The 20,476-nt window shown below is 38.7% G+C and overlaps 1 long non-coding RNA gene across 1 annotated transcript in view; it reads right to left on the bottom strand.

Annotated features, from left to right (window-relative positions):
- Positions 1–638: 638 nt before the first annotated feature.
- LOC148755088 (uncharacterized) overlaps positions 639–20,476 on the bottom strand; it is a 263,785-nt gene continuing 243,947 nt past the window's right edge. The window contains exon 5 of the long non-coding RNA XR_016019136.1: positions 639–766. This is a non-coding gene — a long non-coding RNA (uncharacterized LOC148755088). The remainder of the gene's footprint in view (positions 767–20,476) is intronic.

The following is a 20,476-nucleotide window of genomic DNA, read 5'->3' as shown; positions in this document are numbered from 1 at the left end:
TCAGGCTTTCACCTAAACACTCTAAAAAAAAAAAAAAAATTACTCTCATCAAAGTCACTAACGACTTTCTCTTTGCTAAGTCCTTTTGCAAAACCAATTCTTACCTTAGATAACCCATCAGCTGCATCTGCATTCATTGATCATTCCATCTTCTTAGACACTTTCTTTGTCTTCAAATATATCATATTCCATGGTTTTCCTCATATCACAGTTGCTTCTTCGCAACTACTCAATCTTTAAATGTTGGAGGATACCAGGGTTCAGTCCTTGGACCTCTAATCTACCTATACTCATTTTTTTTTCATACTATCATCCAGTCCCATTGTTTACCTCATGTTGAAAACACCCATATTGATATCTTTAGTGTGCCGCTTTCCCCTGAACATAGATTCAAATCAAATTTCCTGCTCAATATGTCTATTTGGATGTCTATTAACTATCTCAAGGCTAATACCCCCCATCTTTCCCCATAAAATTTTCCTCTCACAATATCATATTCATAATGGCAATTCTACTTATTCCATTTTTCAAACCAAAAACCTTGGAGTTCTTGATTCTGTTCTTTGTCTTATGACACACACACAATTTGACCCCATCTTCAACACATCTTCAGAATCTGTTCATTTCACACTTACCTCTTCTGCTGTCATCCTCGTCCCTGTCATTATCATTTCTTGTTTCTGTAATTGCATTAGCCTCTTATAGAGTCTTCCTGCTTCCTGTTCCATCTCTATAATCAGTTATCAGCAGAGCAGTGAGAGTAAGCCTGTTAAAATATAACAGATCATATCACTTCTCTGCTCAAAATGTTTCCATGGTTCCTCATTTCACTTAGAATAAAATTCTACAAGATCTTATACAATCTAGCCCCTTATTCTATCTTAACTCATCTCCTACTACTCTCTCTATCTCAACAGCCACATTTTGTTTCTTGCCTATCCCTCAAACATATCAGGTGTGTTTCTGCCTTATGGTCATTGTACTTGTTGCTCCCTCAGCGTTTGATACATATTCACTGGTTATCTACTCTCTCATTCACACAAGGTCACCTTAGCCTCACTAATCATTCACTGAAATTTCAACCCACTTCAGCACTTTTTATTTCCATTCCCTACTTTCTCATCTCTATGCACTCACTTATAACCTACTAGTATACTAACGTGTTTCTTAGCAATGCGTTTACTGTCTATCTCTTCCAACTGAAATGTAAGCTCCGTGGAGGCAGGAATTTTTGTCTATTTTGTTCATCTCCATGTTCTCAGCACCTAGAACTATGCCTGAAACATAATAAGAGTTCAATTAATATTTGTTAAATTAATATTAATGGGGAAATACTAACGTTAACAGCATTTTTTAAATAATATTTTTCCTTGACTATTATTTATTATTGTTCTGAAAGTTCTGGCCCATACAAATAGATAACAAAAATAAGAGTTTTAATTACTTAAAGAGAGAACTTTTCCATTGTTTACAGATGCTATGACTTTACAACTAGAAAACCCGAAAGGAGAAACATAGAATCATTTTAGAATTAGTAAGAGTTTAATAAAGTAGCCAATACGCCTTTCATATATAAAAATAAATAAGTTTTCTATCAGCAAATAGTAAAGGCTGAATTGTATCCCCCCCAAATTCATATGTTGAAGTCCTAACCCAGTACCTCACAACGTGACTATATTTGGAAATTGGGCCTTTAAAGGAGTAATTAAGTTAAAACAAGACTGTTAGGGTGGCCCTCAAACCAGTCCGATTAGTGTCCGTATTAGAAGAGAAGATTTTTGACACAAGGAGAGACACCAGACATATATGTACACAGAGGAAAGACCATGTGAGGACACAGCATGAAGAAAATCATCTGTAAGCCAAGGAGAGAGGTCTCTGAGGAAAGCAAACGTGCCAACACTCTGATCTTGAACTTCCAACCCTCAGAACTGTAAGAAAATAAGTTTCTGTTGTTTAAGCCACCCAGTGTATGGCATTTTGTAATGGCAGCCTTGGCAAACAAATATAACTAGCAACAACCACTTGAAATATAAAATTGGGGAAATAATTTCATTCACCTAAGTCACCCAGCAATAAAATACCTAGGAATAACCCTAACCAGGAAAAATCAGTATCTTGTCCAATTATTCTTAGCATCTATCATCCCCGTGAGACTCTTGACTAGGACAGGGATCAAGTTTATCTCCACTTTGTATCTCTGTGTCTGGCACATGCAATGGTAAGGTTACCTGCTCATGGCCACTAGAGAGGTCTGTGCCCAGCACCACCAGTCACTGGTGGGAGGGGTATTAAGAGATTAGATTGTGGTCTCAGTTTTGATTCATTCTCCTCCTTCCAGAGCCAATGGGTTTGCTTTCCTTCATAACAGTTTACCAAAAAGTAATAATTTCAAACATGTTTTTTCAAAAAGACTTAAGGCAAAGATACTTGTTATAATGGAAATGCCATAGTCAGTTACAATGAGTCTTAGCCTAGGAGGGCCATAGCGATGTGTCAGCGACCCTCCACGCCCCCTTTCTGTGCCACTGCTACCAGTTTTGAAGAACACAAGACTTAGGTCTACTAGAGCACCCGGACCCCACTGCTTCTCTGCCTTCTCCCCTGGCACACAAACTCCAGCCATCATCTACATTCTTAAGACAATTCAAAGTCATTCCTGCCTTGGGGGCTCTGTTGCTGCCTCCTTCAGAAGCCGTCTCCTTCCAGGTCATTACATGGCCGATTCTCTCTCCTCATCATTTGAGCCTCAGTGCAATACCACCTCCTCATCCAGATTCAAGTTCTACCCCACCTCCCCATCTGGTCCCATCATCCTATTTTATTTTTCATGGCTTATCACCATCTAACATTTCGCTTTTTGTCTGCATTTACTCCTCTAGACTGCAGGGAAAGCAGGGACTTTCAGTCTAGGCTTCAGTCTTCAGGACTGATCCCCAGTGCTTAGAACTAAACTATGCCCAGTGCAGGGAGGGCAAAAAAAATACTCACTGGGAAAAATAAGTAATCGGACCAATAAAGGGAAGTCAAGCCTATTTCTTAGTGTGAGATTACACACAGAGCTATACCTGAACTTGATGTTTGACAAGGATTGTCTCTTTTCCCTTCTGGTTTTCACAGGGAAGGAAATTTTTTTTCACTAAACACCTCTTTACTCCTCCCAACAAAGAAGAATAAATTTACTTGGATGGGGAGTGATAGCCAATCTCCTACTTTTCTGGGTTGATATAATCTATAAGAAGTCCCAAGAAAAACCCATTTCCTTCCCCACCCCTTTTTTCTGGAGCTGACCCAATGGGAGACTGTGGCTGAGGGGCTCACTTTGGTTCTCAAACTGAGCTCTATCCTCAAGTTAGCCTTTCTCAGTGATAAAGTGCTCCATCGGCTGACCCATGTTTATTTATCAGTGGGTCTGTAAATCAGGCAGGGAACAAGGGTGGTATTTAAAACCCCCCTCAAATATCCCAGGGATGATTATTTATTGTCTCAGCCAATTATTGTTCCTGCAGAATTAGAAGGTTGCCATTCATAAAATGGACACCTAACAATTTATTCCTTAGTTGAAAGGGAGTGAAGTCAGCTATTAGGAAAGTTTGGGATTCACTGTTGGCATTGCCATTTTGACTTCCTTGCAAGTGATCAAGGATGCTGAAATTAAAATATAATCTACAAAGAGATACTAGAGGGATATTCTCCTTGAATGGAGGAGAGCCATTTATCTGGTTATAAAGGCCAAATCTTAAAAAGAACAGTAGTTTCTATCAGATGCCAAGCTCCGTGGTGTGTGTGTGTGTGTGTGTGTGTGTGTGTGTGTGTGTGTGTGTGTTCACACATGCACAAAGCTAAAATAGCCTTGCAGACTCTTAAGAATTATTATACATTACATATAAGAATTTAATGTCTAATAAATGAACACACATTAATGGAGAAAATGAATTATTCAACAGTGTTGAGAAAATTGGCCGAATCTTCAGATTAAAAAATTTACTTAGAACTTCATATACTGTAAAAAAATAACATCTAAATGAATTACAAAGTTAAATGTAAAAATGATGCGGTAAAGTTGGCTTACAAGGGTCTCTATTGGGATAAGGAAAACTCTCTAAGCAAAAGCAATTATATATATCAAAAAGAAAAACTTGACTCACTTGACTATACAAAGAATAAAAAATGCCTTTTTGTCAAAAATATCATTAGCAAATTACTAAATGGAGAACTGACTCTGGATGGTGACCACACAATGTGATATATAGATAACGTATTACAGAATTGTACACTTGAATCCTATGTAACCTTACTAACCGCTGTCACCCCAATAAACTTTAATCAAAAAGATAATAAAATGGGATTTATAGATGATGTAATACAGAATTGTATACCTGAAATCTATGTAATATTACTAACAATTGTCACCCCAATAAATTTAAAAAATAAAATAAATAAATAAATATAAACATGAAAAAAAGTAAAAAAAAAAAGATAATAAAATAAATGTAGAAGTAAAAAAAAAAGTAACAACAACAAATTGCTAAATGGTATAGAAGCCTGAATAGGTAGTTTGTACTCTCTTGGAAGACAACATACCAGTATTCTGAATACACAAATAATTCTGACAAGTCAACTAGAAAGACGTCAAAACCTAACACATACACACATTTTATAACATAGGCAATTTTAAAGAGCAGGAGACAGGCCCAGAAAAGCTTGCTAACTTGCACGACGTCACACAGCTAGTAAGTGTCAGAGCCCAGGCACACTGGTTCCAGAATCCATGCCATGTCAGTCCATATATATAGACAAAGCACAGGCAAGACAATAGCAAAATACCAATGGTGTTTTTGCGCTGACTTGTGGACATGTGGGTAGCTTGTATTAACTTTGTTGGGCAAGTTGGAGGCAGGTGTCCATGCTGGTGCTATACTCTTTCAGACAAGAGCATTCTATGGTGAATCCAGGACCACATACTAAGCTAAAAATCCCGGACCCAGGTCAGTACAGCACTAGACTGGACACTAGCCCCATACACAGACCCTACAGACATCACAAAAGCCTTGTTGCTACCCTGATGTATGGTTTTGTAAACCTGTCTATCTTTGAAATTATGCCCTGAAATACTGTCTTTCCCAGAGCAATCCAATCACATGGGCTATTCCACTAAGCAACAGATCTCTTAACCTATTATTTCTTCAGGGGAGGAGGGACTCAGAATGTCACATTTTTCTTGGGAGATGAAACTGTTCTGGAACTGTTTTGGTGGTACATTTAACTTAATTTTGTTCCCTATTCCTCCCCCCACACCCCCAATCACTGGAAAGTTCCTCATCCCTTAAGCAAGGAGTGCTATATCCTGGCATATGAAATAAACAGACATCTACCTTTTATCATCTTTTTCTCCACCATTCCCCTAGAGCTTAAAGAAAACTCAAAGTTTTGTTTTACTTCCTACAAACTTTCAGATAAGTCACATCCTAAAATTAGTACCCCAGCCCCTACATAGATAGATGCTCTGTTTTTCCTATACTTGGGCTTCACACACCATACACCAATTACCAAAATTCCTCCCATAATAGGCTGCAAATGTCACTGTTTCCTTCTTCTGACCTTGTTCCCTTGAGTCTACAACATCCAAGACCACAAAAAGCAAATAGCAGGAGTATTTTGGGAAAATATAGCCAGATGACTTCATGATTACTCAGACCACTCCAAGCTGTCCCGAAGTCATGGCCTGATTAAGTTTTGCCAGTGTATTTGTTCCATATTCTATCCTTGACCTCTCTTTCAATGTCTTTCTGCATGTATGTTGCACAAAGCACCATCTCCTTCCCAGAAAAAGTGTCCTCTAGCTGAGACCAAGTCTCTTCAATGCAGGTTGCTTTCAAAAATAGGCCTTGAACATTTACCTGTTGAATCCCCCAGAGGCCAAGCCACCATCCACCTTCATACTGGATTGTCTCAAAAGTTCTCACAACCCCACCTCACTGCTTCTCCGACTTCTGTTCCCAGGCCCTGAGAAATCCCACTTAGTTTTATGTGTGGGATGGGATCTTAAAGCAGTCATACAGCAACACCAAAGTTCCCATTTAGAACCTTGTAATAGCCACCTTCCTTCAATCCACATTCAACACCTTCTCATTTCCCTTCCCAGCTCTCCTTTGCTTATTGGTTTACTATGTGTGCAAATGTTTGTTGCTGCCCTGATCCTTAGAATGGAAGCCTTATGAGAGCAGGGATGATTTCATTCATTTCTAATCTCCGTTAGGCTCTTTTCACCAGTATCTGACACACGATCTACTTCATAGCAGGTGTTCTGCCCACACTTCATTTATTTACTTTGTTTGCTTTGAAGAGTACCTAGACTGCATACTTGTGAGGTTGTTAACCGAGGTTTCATCTATGCTAATATATTTGAAATGTTTTGAGTCATTTGAGGGAAAAGTAATTAATAAACACAAATAACTACTTATGTTAAAATAAATAAAAAATAGAATACCTAGATATTTCAGGCCACAGGAAAGTGTTTAGGGCCATCTTAAAGTTTTTCCAATATTTTGATACTAAAGACAATTGACTTGAAAAACATGAGGGTAGAAAGGGAGGTAGCACCTGGCAAGTCTGAGATTCTTTATTTTGATCTTTTGTAAGTACTTTCCCCTGGGAATGTGGTACTTTCCTCCACAAGGCTGCACTAGGCCTGCATTTTCACCACTTTAACACACAGCATTCTTCCCTCAACCTTGAATTTCATCCCTGTTGTCACCTTGTCCTCTTGACAATCTGCCATTCCTTCTCTAGGGTTCATTCAAGGATTTCTTTCTCTGGGGAGAATTTCTGTCTCCCTGCCTACAATGAGGTCCCTCTGCTTTGGACTCCAATATTACTTTACGGAAATTCCCAATATATTCTGTATCTGTTAGATTTAGCTTGGCTACACAAATAGAAAACTCCAGAAGAATAGTGGCTTAAACTAGGTAGAAATTTATTTCTCATGTTAAAAACAAAATAAAACAAATTAGGAGTAAACATTTCAGGTTGGTAAAGCTGCGCTAGCATATCTTCAGAGACCTAGTCTCCTAAATCTCCTCTACTTCAGTACTTGACTGCCATATTCAATTTTACTTCATGTTTCAAAATGGCTGCTGGCATTTCAGGCCAGAAGAAGAAAGAAAGGCAACTGAAAAAGCAGCCCCTCCTGCTTATTTAGCTTCCTTTAAGCACCTGCCTTGGAAGTCCACATAATACATTTCCATTTACATCCTTCCAGACCATACCTAGCAACAAAGCAAGCTGGGGAATAGAATTGGTTATTCATGGAGATCATGCATTGATATAAATTAGGATCAATATCTAAAAATAAATCAGAAAGCAGATGTTGGGGTCGGAAACCATAGCTTCTGACACATAACCCATATTGTGAAGTACAATTTCTCGTATTTACATGTATCTTCCCTCTGCACCCTAAGCTTCTTGAGGTCCAGGATTGATTTTTGTCATCTCTAAGTCTCCAGTCCTTACATGCCACCTGGCAGAAGGACAGGAACTTGTCTGCAGTATTCATCATGTTCATCAGAAAAGGTACTCAAAAACTAATGATATGATAATGAAAGGGGTACATCATTCCAATGGTCTATAAAATCAATTCAATTCAACAAGCACTTATTAAATAACATCTATTTTCTTTTTAAGAATTTTATAAAAAAAATATAGCTAACATACATTATATTAGTTTCTGGTGTACACTTTAGTTATTCAACATTTACATAACTAAAGATGTGATCACCATGATAAGTCCAGCAACCATCTGACACTGTACCACATTATTATAATATTATTCACTATATTCCCTATGCTGTGCATTACATCCCCAAACTTATTTGTCCTATACCTGGAAATTTGGACCTCTTATTCCCTTTCACCTTTTCCCACCTTTTTATTTTTTCAGTTACAGTTGACATTCAATATTATTTTATATTAATTTCAGGTGTACAGCATAGTGGTTAGACATTTACATAGTTTAAGATGTGATCCCCTGACTAGTCTAGTACCCACCTGGCACTATACATAGTTATTAGCACAGCATTGACTATATTCCCTACGCTTTACTTTATATCCCCATGACTATTTTGTAACAACTAATTTCTACTTCTTAATCCTTTCCCCCTTTTCACCCATCCCCAACCCCCTTCTTATCTGGCAACCATCAAATTGTTCTCTGTACATTTTGGGAAGCTCTGGGGAACTTGCAAGCCTAAGGCAAGCAGAGGCTGGCCACGTTGTTCTCAGGGCATTTTGCAAAGTGGTCACAGGCCCAGCCCAGGTACAAGAACCAAAACTTCATTAACTTTGTAAAAACTGCTGTTCACACCCCATAGCTCCCTGGAACCCCACTCTGCCCTCCTAGAGCTGCACTGCAGGAGCTGCACTCTCCTCAACACCTGGGCAGAAGGTCCCATCCCAGAAGCCACAGAAGCCTTTTACAGCAAAGCAGATGGCCTGTGTCTGATGGGGAAACATTGGATGGTGGGCAGTGAGCCAAAACTTGCATTTCAGCCTCTCTTGGGCAGCTCTCAGGGATCTGCGAGTCTTAGGCAAGTGGGAGCTAGCTGCGATACCTAAGAGCATATTGCAAAGTGGTCACAGTCCAGGCACTGCCCCAAGGCAAGCAGTGGCTGGCTGCAGTGGCTGGCTGCAGTGTTCTCAGGGAGTTTTCCAAAGTTGTCATAGGCAAGGCACTAGTGCAAGTACTGAATCTGCATAAACCTTGTAAAAACCATCAGCAATGCCTCATGACTCCCTGGACCCCACCCTGCCCGTATAGTGCTACATTTCCAAAGGTACTCTCAACAGCAGGCAATTAGCCTGGCCCGCACACCTAAGGAGACTCTTTCAACCGCTGAGCCTTACAGGCAGCCGGCAGCTGACAGCAGGCCTAGGGGCCCTGGGCCTTTTGCTAAGCTATCCCAGACCCAATACTGGTGGCAGCCAGCCTTGGTTCACTGTGACATCAGCACCACATGTCTCCAGATCCAACACAGACATGAGTCAACCACATACAGCTTAGCAACTCCTACTGGATAGCTATGGGTGGGTCACAGGCAAGGCTGAAATTGGCCTGCACTGGAGCCCCTCCCAAAGACACCAGAAACAACACACCCAGAGGCCAGCTACAGACCACATCAAAGCACTACCTGGTTAGCCTCACAAGCAGCACACCCAAAAGGTGGACCCAATAGGCACAAGAGCCTGCTGGGGCAAACCACCCTCTGACGGGTCAGCCCCACACAGCAGCTCATATAGAGTGGACATAGCCAATCCTCAATTCAGTCAGCCTGGAAGTCAATCCGACCCACTGACCAAAAGCAATCAAGGCTCAACTACAACAGAATACACACAACACACTCAAGGGACACTCCTGGAACACACACACAGGAAGTCAGGGAGACTGTGTCATTGGACCACACAGGACACATCCTACATAAGGCCACCCAGCAGAGTGAAAGACATAGGAGATCTACCTAACACATAGAAGCAAACACAGAGAGGCAGTCAGAATAAGAAAACAAAGAAACATGTCCCAAATAAAACAATAGGAGAAACCTCCAGGAATAAAACTAAATGAAATGGAGGCAACCAACCTACCAGTAACAGAGTTTAAAACACTGGTTATAAGAATGCTTAAGGAATTTAGAATTTCAACAAAAAGAGAGTAAACATAAAGAAGGACATAGAAAGCGTAAAAAAGAGCCAGTCAGAAATAAAGAATACAACAACTGAAATGAACAATACACTAGAAGGAATTAAAAGCAAACTAGATGAAGCAGAGGATCAAGTCAGCGATTTAGAAGACAAGGTAGCAGAAAACGTCCAATTGAAACAACAAGAATTTTAAAAACAAGATAGTTTAAGGGACATTGGGACAACATAAAGCATAATAACATTTGCATCATAGGCGTATCAGAAGGAGAAGAGAGGGAGCAAGGGATTAAGAACCTATTTGAAGTAATAATGACTGAAAAGTTCCCTAACCTGGCAAAGGAAATAGACATACAAGCCCAGAGAGCACAGAGAGTCCCAAACAGGATGAATCCAAACACACCCACACCAAGACACATTATAATTAAAATGGTAAAGGTTAAAAACAACAAAAGTATCATAAAAGCAGCAAGAGAAAGACAACTAGTTATTTACAAGAGAGTTCCCATAACATCGTCAGCATATTTCTCAGTAGAAAGTTTGCAGGCCAGAAGGGAGCGCAGGAATATTAAAAGTGATGAAAAACAAGGGCCTACAACCAAAATTACTCTACATAGTAAAGTTATCACTTAAAATTAAAGGAGAAATAAAGAGCTTCCCAGACAAGGGAAACCTAAAGGAATTCATTATCACCAAGCCAGTATTACAAGAAATGTTAAAAGGACTTCTTTAAGCAGAAAAAGGAAAGAAAAGAAAAGAAAACAAGATAAAAAATATGAATAATAAAATGGCAATAACTATGCACCTATCAATAATCACTTTAAATGTAAATGAATTAAATGTTACAATCAAAAGACATAGGGTATCTAAATGGATAAGAAAACAAGACCCATACATATGCTGTCTAAAGAGACACACCTGAGATCAAAAGACACACATAGACTGAGAGTAAAGAGATGGGAAAAGATATTTCACACAAATGGGAATGAGAAAAAAAGGTTGGGGTAGCAATACTTATATCAGACAAAATAGACTTTAAAACTAAGATTTATAAGAAAAGACAAAGAAGGACATTATATAATGATAAGGGATCAATCCAACAAGAGGACACTACCCTACTAAACATTTGTACACTCAACATAGGAGCACCTAAATATATAAAACAAATATTAACTGACATAAAGGCAGAGGTCAACAGTAGCACAAACATAGTAGGAGATTTTAACACCCCATTGACACCAACAGACGCATTATCCAGAAATAAAATTAACACGGAAACAATGACTTTAAATGACACACTAGATCAAATGTGTCATTTTTAGAGCATTTCACCCTAAAGCAACAGAATACACATTCTTTTTAAATATACATGAAATATTTTCCAAGATAGACCATGTTAGTCCACAAAACAAGTCTCAATTAATTTAAGAAGATTGAAATCATATTAAGTGTCTTCTCTGACTACAATGTTATAAAACTACAAATCAATTACAAGAAAAAACTGAAAAACTCACAAACACTTGAAGGCTAAAAAACATGCTACTAAATAATAAATGGGTCAACAATGAGATCAAGGAAGAAATCAAAGATACCTTGAGAAAAAGAAAAATGAAAACACAATGACCCCAAATCTGTGGGACACAGCAAAAACAGTCCTAAGAGGGAAATTTATAGTAATGCAGGCCATTTCTTGTTCAATAAAACAAGAAAAATCTCAAATAAACAGTTTAACTTTACAGTTAAGGGAACTGGAAAAAGGACAATAAACAAAGCCCAAAGTGAGTACAAGAAAGGAAATAATAAAGATCAGAGCAGAAATAAATGAAATAGAGACTAAAAATATAATACAAAAGATCAACAAAATGAAGAGCTTGTTTTTTTAAAAGATAAACAAAATTGACCTTTAACCAGACTAATCAAGAAAAAAAGAGAGAGAACCCACATAAATAAAATTAGAAATGAAGAGAAGTGACAATGTACACCACAGAAATCTAAAAAACTTTAAGAAAATACTATGAGCAATTACATGGCAACAAATGAGACAATATGGAAGAAACGGATAAATTCCTAGAAGCATAAAATCTTCCAAGACTGAATCAAGAAGAAACAGAAAGTCTGAACAGACCAATTACTACCAATGACAGAATCAATAATCAACAATCTCCCCACAAACAAATGACCTGTCCCAGGTGGTTTCACAGGTGAATTTTACAAAACATTCAGAGAATTAACGCCTATTCTTCTCAAACTGTCACAAAAAATCCAAGAGGAGGGAAGGTTCCCAAGCTCATTTCAGTAGGCCACCATTACCCTGATTCCAAAACCAGAAAAAGACATTAAAAAAAAAAAGAAGAAAAACTATAGTCCATTCATGTCCCTAATGAACACAGATGCAAAAATTCTCAACAAAATCTTAGCAAGCCAAATTCAGCAAGACATTGAAAAGATCATAAACCACAATCAAGAGGGGTTCATTCCCAGATGCAAGGTTGGTTCAATATCTGCAAATCAATTAATGTAACACACCACATAAACAAAGTGAAAAATAAAAATCATATGGTCATATCAATAGATGCAAAAAAAAAAAAAAGCATTTGACAAAATCCAGCATCCATTTATGACAAAAACTCTCAGTAAAGTCAGAATAGCAGGAACATATCTCTCCATAATAAAGGCCATATATGAAAAACCCACAGCTAAGATCATACTCAATGGGGGAAAGCTGAAAGCATTCTCCTTATGATCAGGAACAAGACAAAAATGTCCACTTTCACCACTTTTATTCAACATAGTATTGGAAGTCCTAGCAACAGCACTCAGACAAGAAAAAGAAATAAAAGTCACCCAAATTGGAAAATAAAAAGAACTGTCATTATTTGCAGATGACCTGATATTATATAGACAGAACCCCAAATATTCCACCAAAAAACTATTAGAACTAATATATGAATTTAGCACAGTAGTGGGATACAAAACTAATATTCAGAAGTTGGTTGCATTTTTGTACACCAATAACATCCAATCAGAAAGAGAAATGAAGGAAACAATCCTATTTACAATTGCGTCAATATAAATGAATGAATGAATGAATGAATGAATGAATGAATAAAATACTTAGGAATCAATGTAACCAAGGAAGTAAAAGACCTTTACTCAGAAAATTATAAGACATTGAAGAGAGAAATTAAAGAACATACAAATAAATGGAAACATATAACGCTCATGGACAGGGAGAATAAATAGAGTTAAAATGTCTGTACTACCCAAAGCAATCTATAGATTCAATGCAATCCATGTCAAAATATCAATGGCATTTTTCATAGAACTAGAACAAATAAACTTAAATTTATGTGGAACCATGAAAGATATCAAATAGCCACCACAATCCTGAGAAAGAAGAACAATGCTGGAGGTATCATGCTACCTGATATTAAATTATACTACAAGGCCATAATCAAACAGTGTGGTGTTGGCATAAGAACAGGTAGTTAGATCAATGGAACAGAATAGAGAACCTAGAAATAAATCCATGACTGTATGGTCATTTAATCTATGACAAAGGAGTAAGAATTTACATCAAGGTAAACACAGTCTATTCAATAAATGGTGATGGGAAAACTAGACAGATACATGGAAAAAAATGAACTGGGCCACCTTCTTATGCCATATACAGCAATAAACTCAAAATGGGTTAAAGACTTCAATGTAAGACCTGAAACCCTAAAACTCCCAGAAGAAAACATAGGTAGCAAACTTTCTGACATTACCCTTAGTAATATTTTTACTGATATATCGCCTCAGGAAAGGGAAACAAAAGACAAAAATAAACAAATGGGACTACATCAAACCAAAAAGTTTGTTCATAGCAAAGGAAAACATCAGTGAAAAAAAAGAAATCCTAATATTTGCCAATGACACATCTGATAAGGGGTAAGTATCCAAACTTTATTTTAAAAAACTCATACAACTCAACACCAAAAAAAACAAACAATCCAATTTTTAAAAATGGGCAGAGGACCTTAATAGACACTTCTCCAAAGAGGACATATGAAAAGATAGACATATGAAAAGACATATGAAATAGACATATGAAAAGTCTATTTCATATGTCAAAAAGTCTATTTCATATGCCAAAAGTCTATTTCAAAAGTCTATTTTAGAAAAGGCCAATAGACATATGAAAAGATATCCAATGTCACTAATCATCAGAAAAATGCAAATTAAAACCACAATGAGATACCATTTCATACCTGTCAGAAAGGCCATCACCAATAAATCAACAAACAACAAGTGTTGGCTGGGCTGTAGAGAAAAGGGAACTCTTGTGCACTGTTGGTGGGATTGCAAATTAGTGCAGCCACTAAAGAAAACAGAATGAAAGTTCCTCAAAAAATTAAAAATAGAACTACCTTATGACCCAGCAATTCCACTCCTGGGTATTTTCCAAGGAAATCCAAAACACTAATTCAAAAGAATATATGCACCCCTATGTTTACCTCAGTGCAATTCACAATAGTCCAGATACGGAAACAACCTAAATGCCCATCGGTAGACGACTAGATTAAGAAACTATGGTACATTTATATAATGGAGTATTACTCTGCCAAAAAAAGAATGAATCTTACTGTTTGCAAAAACAAGGGTGGACCTACAGGATATTATGCTAAGTGAAATAAATCAGACTGAGAAAGACAAATACTATATGATCTTATTTATATGTGGAATCTAAAGAACAGAATAAACAAACAAAACAAATAGACTCAGATACAGAGAACAAAAAGATGGCTCCTAGATGGGAGGGGGTTGGAGTGATGGGTGAGAAAGAAGAAGGGATTAGGAAGTACAAATTGGTAGTCACAAAACAATCACAATGATGTGAAATACAGTGTGGGGGATATAATCAATAATGTTGTAAAAACTACGTATGGTATCTGATGGGTACTAGGCTTATTGGGAGATCACTCCCACTGTGCTATATATCTGAAACTAATATAAAATTATATTTTATATCAACTATAATTAAGATAGATAGATAGATAGATAGATAGATAGATAGATAGATAGATAGATAGATAGATAGATAGATAGATAGGAATCAATAGTCACAGGATATAAAGTACAGCATAGGGAATATGGTCAATGGTATTCCAGTAGCTATATATGGTGTCAGATGGGTAGTAGATTTGGGGTTATCACATGGTGAGGTGTGAATGTCTAATTATTATGTTGTTTCATACACCTGAAACAATAATAAAAATAACTCATAGAAAAACAAAAATGTATCTATGAGTATGTTTCTATTTTATTTTGTTCTTTGGATTCCACATATAAGCAAAATCACATTGCATCTGTTTTCTTTGTCTGACATACTTCACTCAGCAGGTCCATCCATGCTGCAACAGACGGCAGGAACCCATTCCATTCCATGGCCGAGCAATATGCCATTGTATATATGCACCACCTCCTCTTTATCCGTTCTTCCATCGTTGGACACCCAGGCTGCTACCACATCTTGGCCATTGTAAACAATGCTGCAATGGATGTGCAAGTCCCCTTGATGTAGTGTTTTGTTTTGTTTTTTCAGATAAATACCCAAAAGTGGGATTACTGGGTCTTTCTTTGTCTCTTATTAGAGCCTTTGTTTTAAAGTCTATTTTGTCTGGTATAAGTATTGCTACCCTAGGTTTTGTTTGTTTGTTTGTTTTTTCATGAAATGTTTTTTCTCCATTCCTTTACTTTCAGTCTATGGGTATCTTCAGTCTGAAGTGAGTCTCCTGTAGGCAGCATATGGATGGGTTTGTTGTCTTATCCATTCAGTCCTCCTTTTTCTTGGAGGATTTAATACATTTACCTACTTTGAAAGTAATTTTCGATAAATATGAGCTATTGCCGCTTTATTATTCATATTTTTATCTTTTTTTCATCTTAAAGAAATCCCTATAACATTCTTTGTAATAATGGTTTGGTGGTGGTGAACAACTTTAGCTTTTCCTTGTCTGGGAAGCTCTTCATCTGTCCTTCAATTTTAAATGATAGTCTTGCTGGGTAGAGTACTCTTGGTTGTAGCTTTTCATCTCTTTGAATATTTCCTGCCAATCCCTTCTGGCCTGTAAATTTTCTGTTGAGAAATCAGCTGATGATCTTATAGATGCTCCCTTATAAATTACTAGACACTTTTCTCTTGCTGCTTTTAGGGTTCTCTTTGTCTTCAACCTTTGGCATTTTAATTATAATGTGTCTTGACTTGGGCCTATTTGGGTTCATCTTGTTTGGGACACTGTGCACTTCCTGGTCTTTATGTCTATTTATTTTGCCAGATGAGGAAAGATTTCTGTCATTGTTTCTTCAAATAGGTTCTCAATCCCTTGCTTTCTCTCTTGTTCTTCTTGTTCCCCTATGAGGTGAATGTTGTTATGCTTGATGTTGTCCCAGAGGTCTCTTAAACTAATAAAATTATTATTTTGGATTCCTTTTTCTTTTTGCTGTTTTGATTGGGTGTATTCTGCTACCTTGTCTTCCAAATAGCTAATTTGATCCTCTGCTCCATCTAGTGTGCTGGTAATTCCTTCTACTGCATTCTTCTTTCCAGTTATTGTATTCTTCACTTCTGACTTGTTCTTTTTTATGGTTTCTATGTCCTGTAGTCACACAACAGCCTAGCCATTTGTCCCCCCGCACCTTTCCCTAAAGAGAGAAGAGTCTGTGGGACTGTGCTTCTCTGGGACTGAGTTTGTTACATCTTGTGTCTCTCTGTCTGGTCTCCAAAAGAGGGTTTGCAGCCAATGACGAGTAAGATTCCCCACGAGGGGAACAACTCAAACCAGGTGGAACCCCACAGAGACCCTCGATGAGCTGCTTTGGAAGATCTGGGAAGGAGCCTTGCCTCCCCTTCCCCCATGCTTGAGAAAAGCCGCTGTTAACTCTGGTTACTCCCTCTCACCTAATTGTGAGAGAGGTCTTTGGAGCGATAAGATCAAGCTCTTTCTGCTCAGCTGTATAGAACTGTTTCAACAGGAGAGACTTTGCCCCTCAGGGAGGTGCATACCGCACCTTAGTCATCATGGGACTCTCTGCTTTGGCTGTTTTGGGACAAATAATTTCGGTTTGAGGTAGTTTTCTGACGTAGTGGATGAGTTTCACAGACCGTGTCTAAAACAATGCCACTTCCTTTATGCTTATCAATAAAAGCCATCAGTTGGTCTGATTCGGGGCTCCAGTCTTTTGAGGCTGCGAGACCCTTGGCCCTCTGAGATTTAACTGCATTCGGTCTCTGTTTCTTTCTTTCTTAAAAACTTAGCCCAAAGCTGTCTCTTCTCGCCTCCTCACAGCCCGTGTTGCACTGGACACAGCAATATCCTTTTTTTAATGCTTAATATTTCTTTGGTGAAGTACTCACTAAATTCCTTGAGCATCCTTATAACCATTGTTTTAAACTCTGTCACTGGTAGGTCACTTGCCTCCATTTTGTTTAGTTCTTTTTCTGGAGTTTTCTCCTGTTCTTTTATTTGGGATGTATTTCTTTGTTTCCTCATTCTGGCTACCTCTCGGTGTTTATATTTATTGTGAGAGAGTTCTTTTTTATGTATTAGATAGTTATGCTCCCAGTCTTGGCTGGGTGGCCTTATGTAGTAGGTGCCTTGTGAGGCCACAGTCTCCCTGGTCACCTATGCTGTGTGCTCCAGGAATGTTTCTTGTGTGGGTTGTGTGTTATAGTTGAGTTTTGATTGCCATTGGCATGTCAGTGGGTGGGATTGACCCTCAGGCTGACTGGCTGTGGAGTTTGGCCATGTCTGCAGCTTGTGGAGTGCTTTGCAGGGAGCTGACCCCATTGAGTGGGATTCGCCCCAGTGGGCTCTGGTGCCTTTTGAGACCACCCTTTGTGCGGCTAAATGGGTGGTGCTCTGCTGTGGTCTGAAGACAATCTCCACTTTTGTTGGTTCTGGAGCTTATTGGGAGGGGCTCTGGTGCAGGATCAGGTCACTCACCACCTGTGACCAGCCAGGGACTCCCTGGTAGGAGCTACAAAGCAATCTGTGGTTGTTCACTGTCTGTGTTAAACTTGGAGGCACATGGGAGAGGTCACGCTGTTCCCAGTACCAGCCTGGAGTAGCACCCTCAAAAGCCAGGACACCCTGAAGCCTACTGCTACCTGACAGCTCCCTTAAGGTTCAACTGGTAATAAAGAAAGCTTCATGCAGTATGCAAGTTGGGAGTCAGTAGAGTGAGAAGAATTGTGGTCACCGGGTTAATGAAGATTCTGGTTTGGTGCCAGTGCTGAGCTTGAAACTACTCAGCAAAAGTCTCAGAGCACACCGAGGCCAGTTGCCGCCTGCCTGAAGTCTGAAGACTGCAATAGTTTTCTAAGAAAGAGTGCAATGCGAGAGAGGCTGGCTGCTCCAGAGAAAGTGGCTCCAGCATTGGGGGAGTTGGGTAGGGTGAGGTCCCAGCAGAGCTCACCAGACCAATTCAGATTCAGATTTGACCATGTGGAGGAGGGCTCAACATAGGAATGGTGGCACCTGCCTGCCAACTGCACGAGATAAGGACACCTCACATGGAAAATGGCTACTGTCCTTCCAGTCTTCACTCCAAAGACACACAACTCAGTCCTTCCCTGTATGTCTCCAATGCCCCCTGAATCACCCACTGTCCCTCCACTAAATACTAGGGTGAGTGAGGCTGTGCGTGGGCCCTTTAAGAGGACATCTGGTTTTCCCACAGCCTTTTTTCTCACCTGGATCATCAGAATCCCCACTGTTTTTCACAGCCAGATGTGTGTGGGCTCCTCTTCCCAGCACCAGTAGTCCAGGAGCCCGGTATGGAGCTGGTGCCCCTTGCTCCTCTGGGGACTCTCTTAGGTTGAGATATCCCTCCAATTCTCAGTCACCACGTGGAGGTTTGGGGCTGGCCTGTTCCCCATCTCCACCACTCCTACCAGTCTCGATGTGGCTTCTGATTTATATCCTTAGTTATAAAACTTCCATTCAGCTAGACTTCAGATGGTTCTCTGGGTTGATTGTTCTATAATTTAGTTGTAATTTTAACGTGTTCATGGAAGGAGATAGACAGAGCTTATCTATTCCACCATCTTGAATCTTTCAAATAGTGTCTGTTTTCACGACTTTGGGAGCCTAATCTCATTCGATCAGGCTTCAAGCAAAAGTCTCCGCACACACCTTATAAATATTTCATAGAAGTAGCAGAAACTTCATCAAGCCAAGGTGCTGTTCGAGCACACAAACCGACAGGAAAACCCAAAGACAAGTTCCCTCTTTCTCTCCCTGTTCTCCAGAACCAGACAGGGTATCCACAAATCAGGAAAAAGAGGCTAAGTGATTGTTTTGTCACGGTCATATTTAGAAAGAAAACCAAAATCTTGTAGCTTTTAGTCCATTAAGTTACTCACCATTAGATTATAAACCACATCGCCAGGTCATAGCAAGTTTCAATTAACAGATTCTTATTGATCAGTGATTGTCTCTCAATGGACAACTCCTGGTTTTGGTTTCTATCTAAACTTCACCACCAGTCAGTCAGAATCCCAACTCCCTCTGGTGACTGGATATCTAACTGTCAACCAGAAAACCTACATTGGTTAAATAGGAGCTTTCTAAGAAAATGCAAGGGAAGCATAAATTGATTAATAAGCACTAATGAACACAATTTGGCATAAACCTCCCATGAATATAACCAAATCTAAGTTGTACAACTTATCTTGATGACTCATTTTACAGGGAAATGTGTTGTAGTCCCAGAGCTCTCTGAGAATCTAAATACTCTTAGACTTCTCGTGAAACAATTTCTCCTTTGTACAAGATAGACTCAGTTAAAAGTAACTAAAATATGTTATTAAATTGTTTGACAAGTTATTCTACTGTGACACCATGAAAAGTCTAGTTCATAAGATGTTTTCATTATTTGAATAATTTTTCAAAGAGTGTTAATGTTTGAAAATGTACCATGTAAAAAATAAGGACAGGCCTTTTCAACTCTTGATTACCACATTTGCGACCCTGTTGAGATGGAACCCAATATGACCCCTGTTTAAAATGTCCGTACTTGTGTATTTTATCCTGGGAACAAGGCCTAATCCAGAGACATTTTAAGCTCATCAAATACGTAAATTGTTTTTCAAACACTTTGGTGTTACCACAAAACCTAAATTGTTTTTAGCCAACCAAGCACTTTCTCCCTTTAGTTTCAAAAGCCAATTTTATTTTTTTCAAGAAAATATAATTCAGATGTTACTGATTCACTTGCACTTAAACAATTAAAATGCTATTTTGCAAGAACTGATTGGTGTGCAAGAAAGCTCTTGAGTGTCTTGTGTAAGCCTCTTTAAATCTGTTTTCTGAAAAACCGGAAGTCTTGCTTTGACCAGAGTAAACCAACTGCAATGGCACATTCCCGTTGAAAGTCTGATTTCAGTGCAAATCCAAAACCATCAACTCAGAGAGGGATGAATTGTGCTGAGGCATCCCCTTCTGTCCTTTCCATCTCCAGAGGCTTTGCTGAAAATCTAATTCTGGGCCCAAGTAATTCTCAGCTCAAGATGCTGAGAAGAGAGACGCAAAGACACAGAGACCTTTATTGTGAGCACTACTAGGAACTTCTGAGGCTTGTAATATTTATTTTTAAAGACAATCTTACTCTAGTTGATTTCTAAGAATCAGTAAGATCATTTTTCAAGCTCAGATCTATTGAACCATGGAAGTCCATATTCCCTCAACCACGTACATATTCCTCAGAGTCTACAGTCCTCTGCCAGGATTTACTTGTATTTATT

This window comes from Rhinolophus sinicus, chromosome 16 (assembly GCF_057876585.1).
Source record: "Rhinolophus sinicus isolate RSI-liver-muscle chromosome 16, RSI-T2T, whole genome shotgun sequence".
In the NCBI taxonomy this organism is placed as follows: domain Eukaryota; kingdom Metazoa; phylum Chordata; class Mammalia; order Chiroptera; family Rhinolophidae; genus Rhinolophus; species Rhinolophus sinicus.
This window is presented reverse-complemented; position numbering and strand designations above follow the sequence as displayed.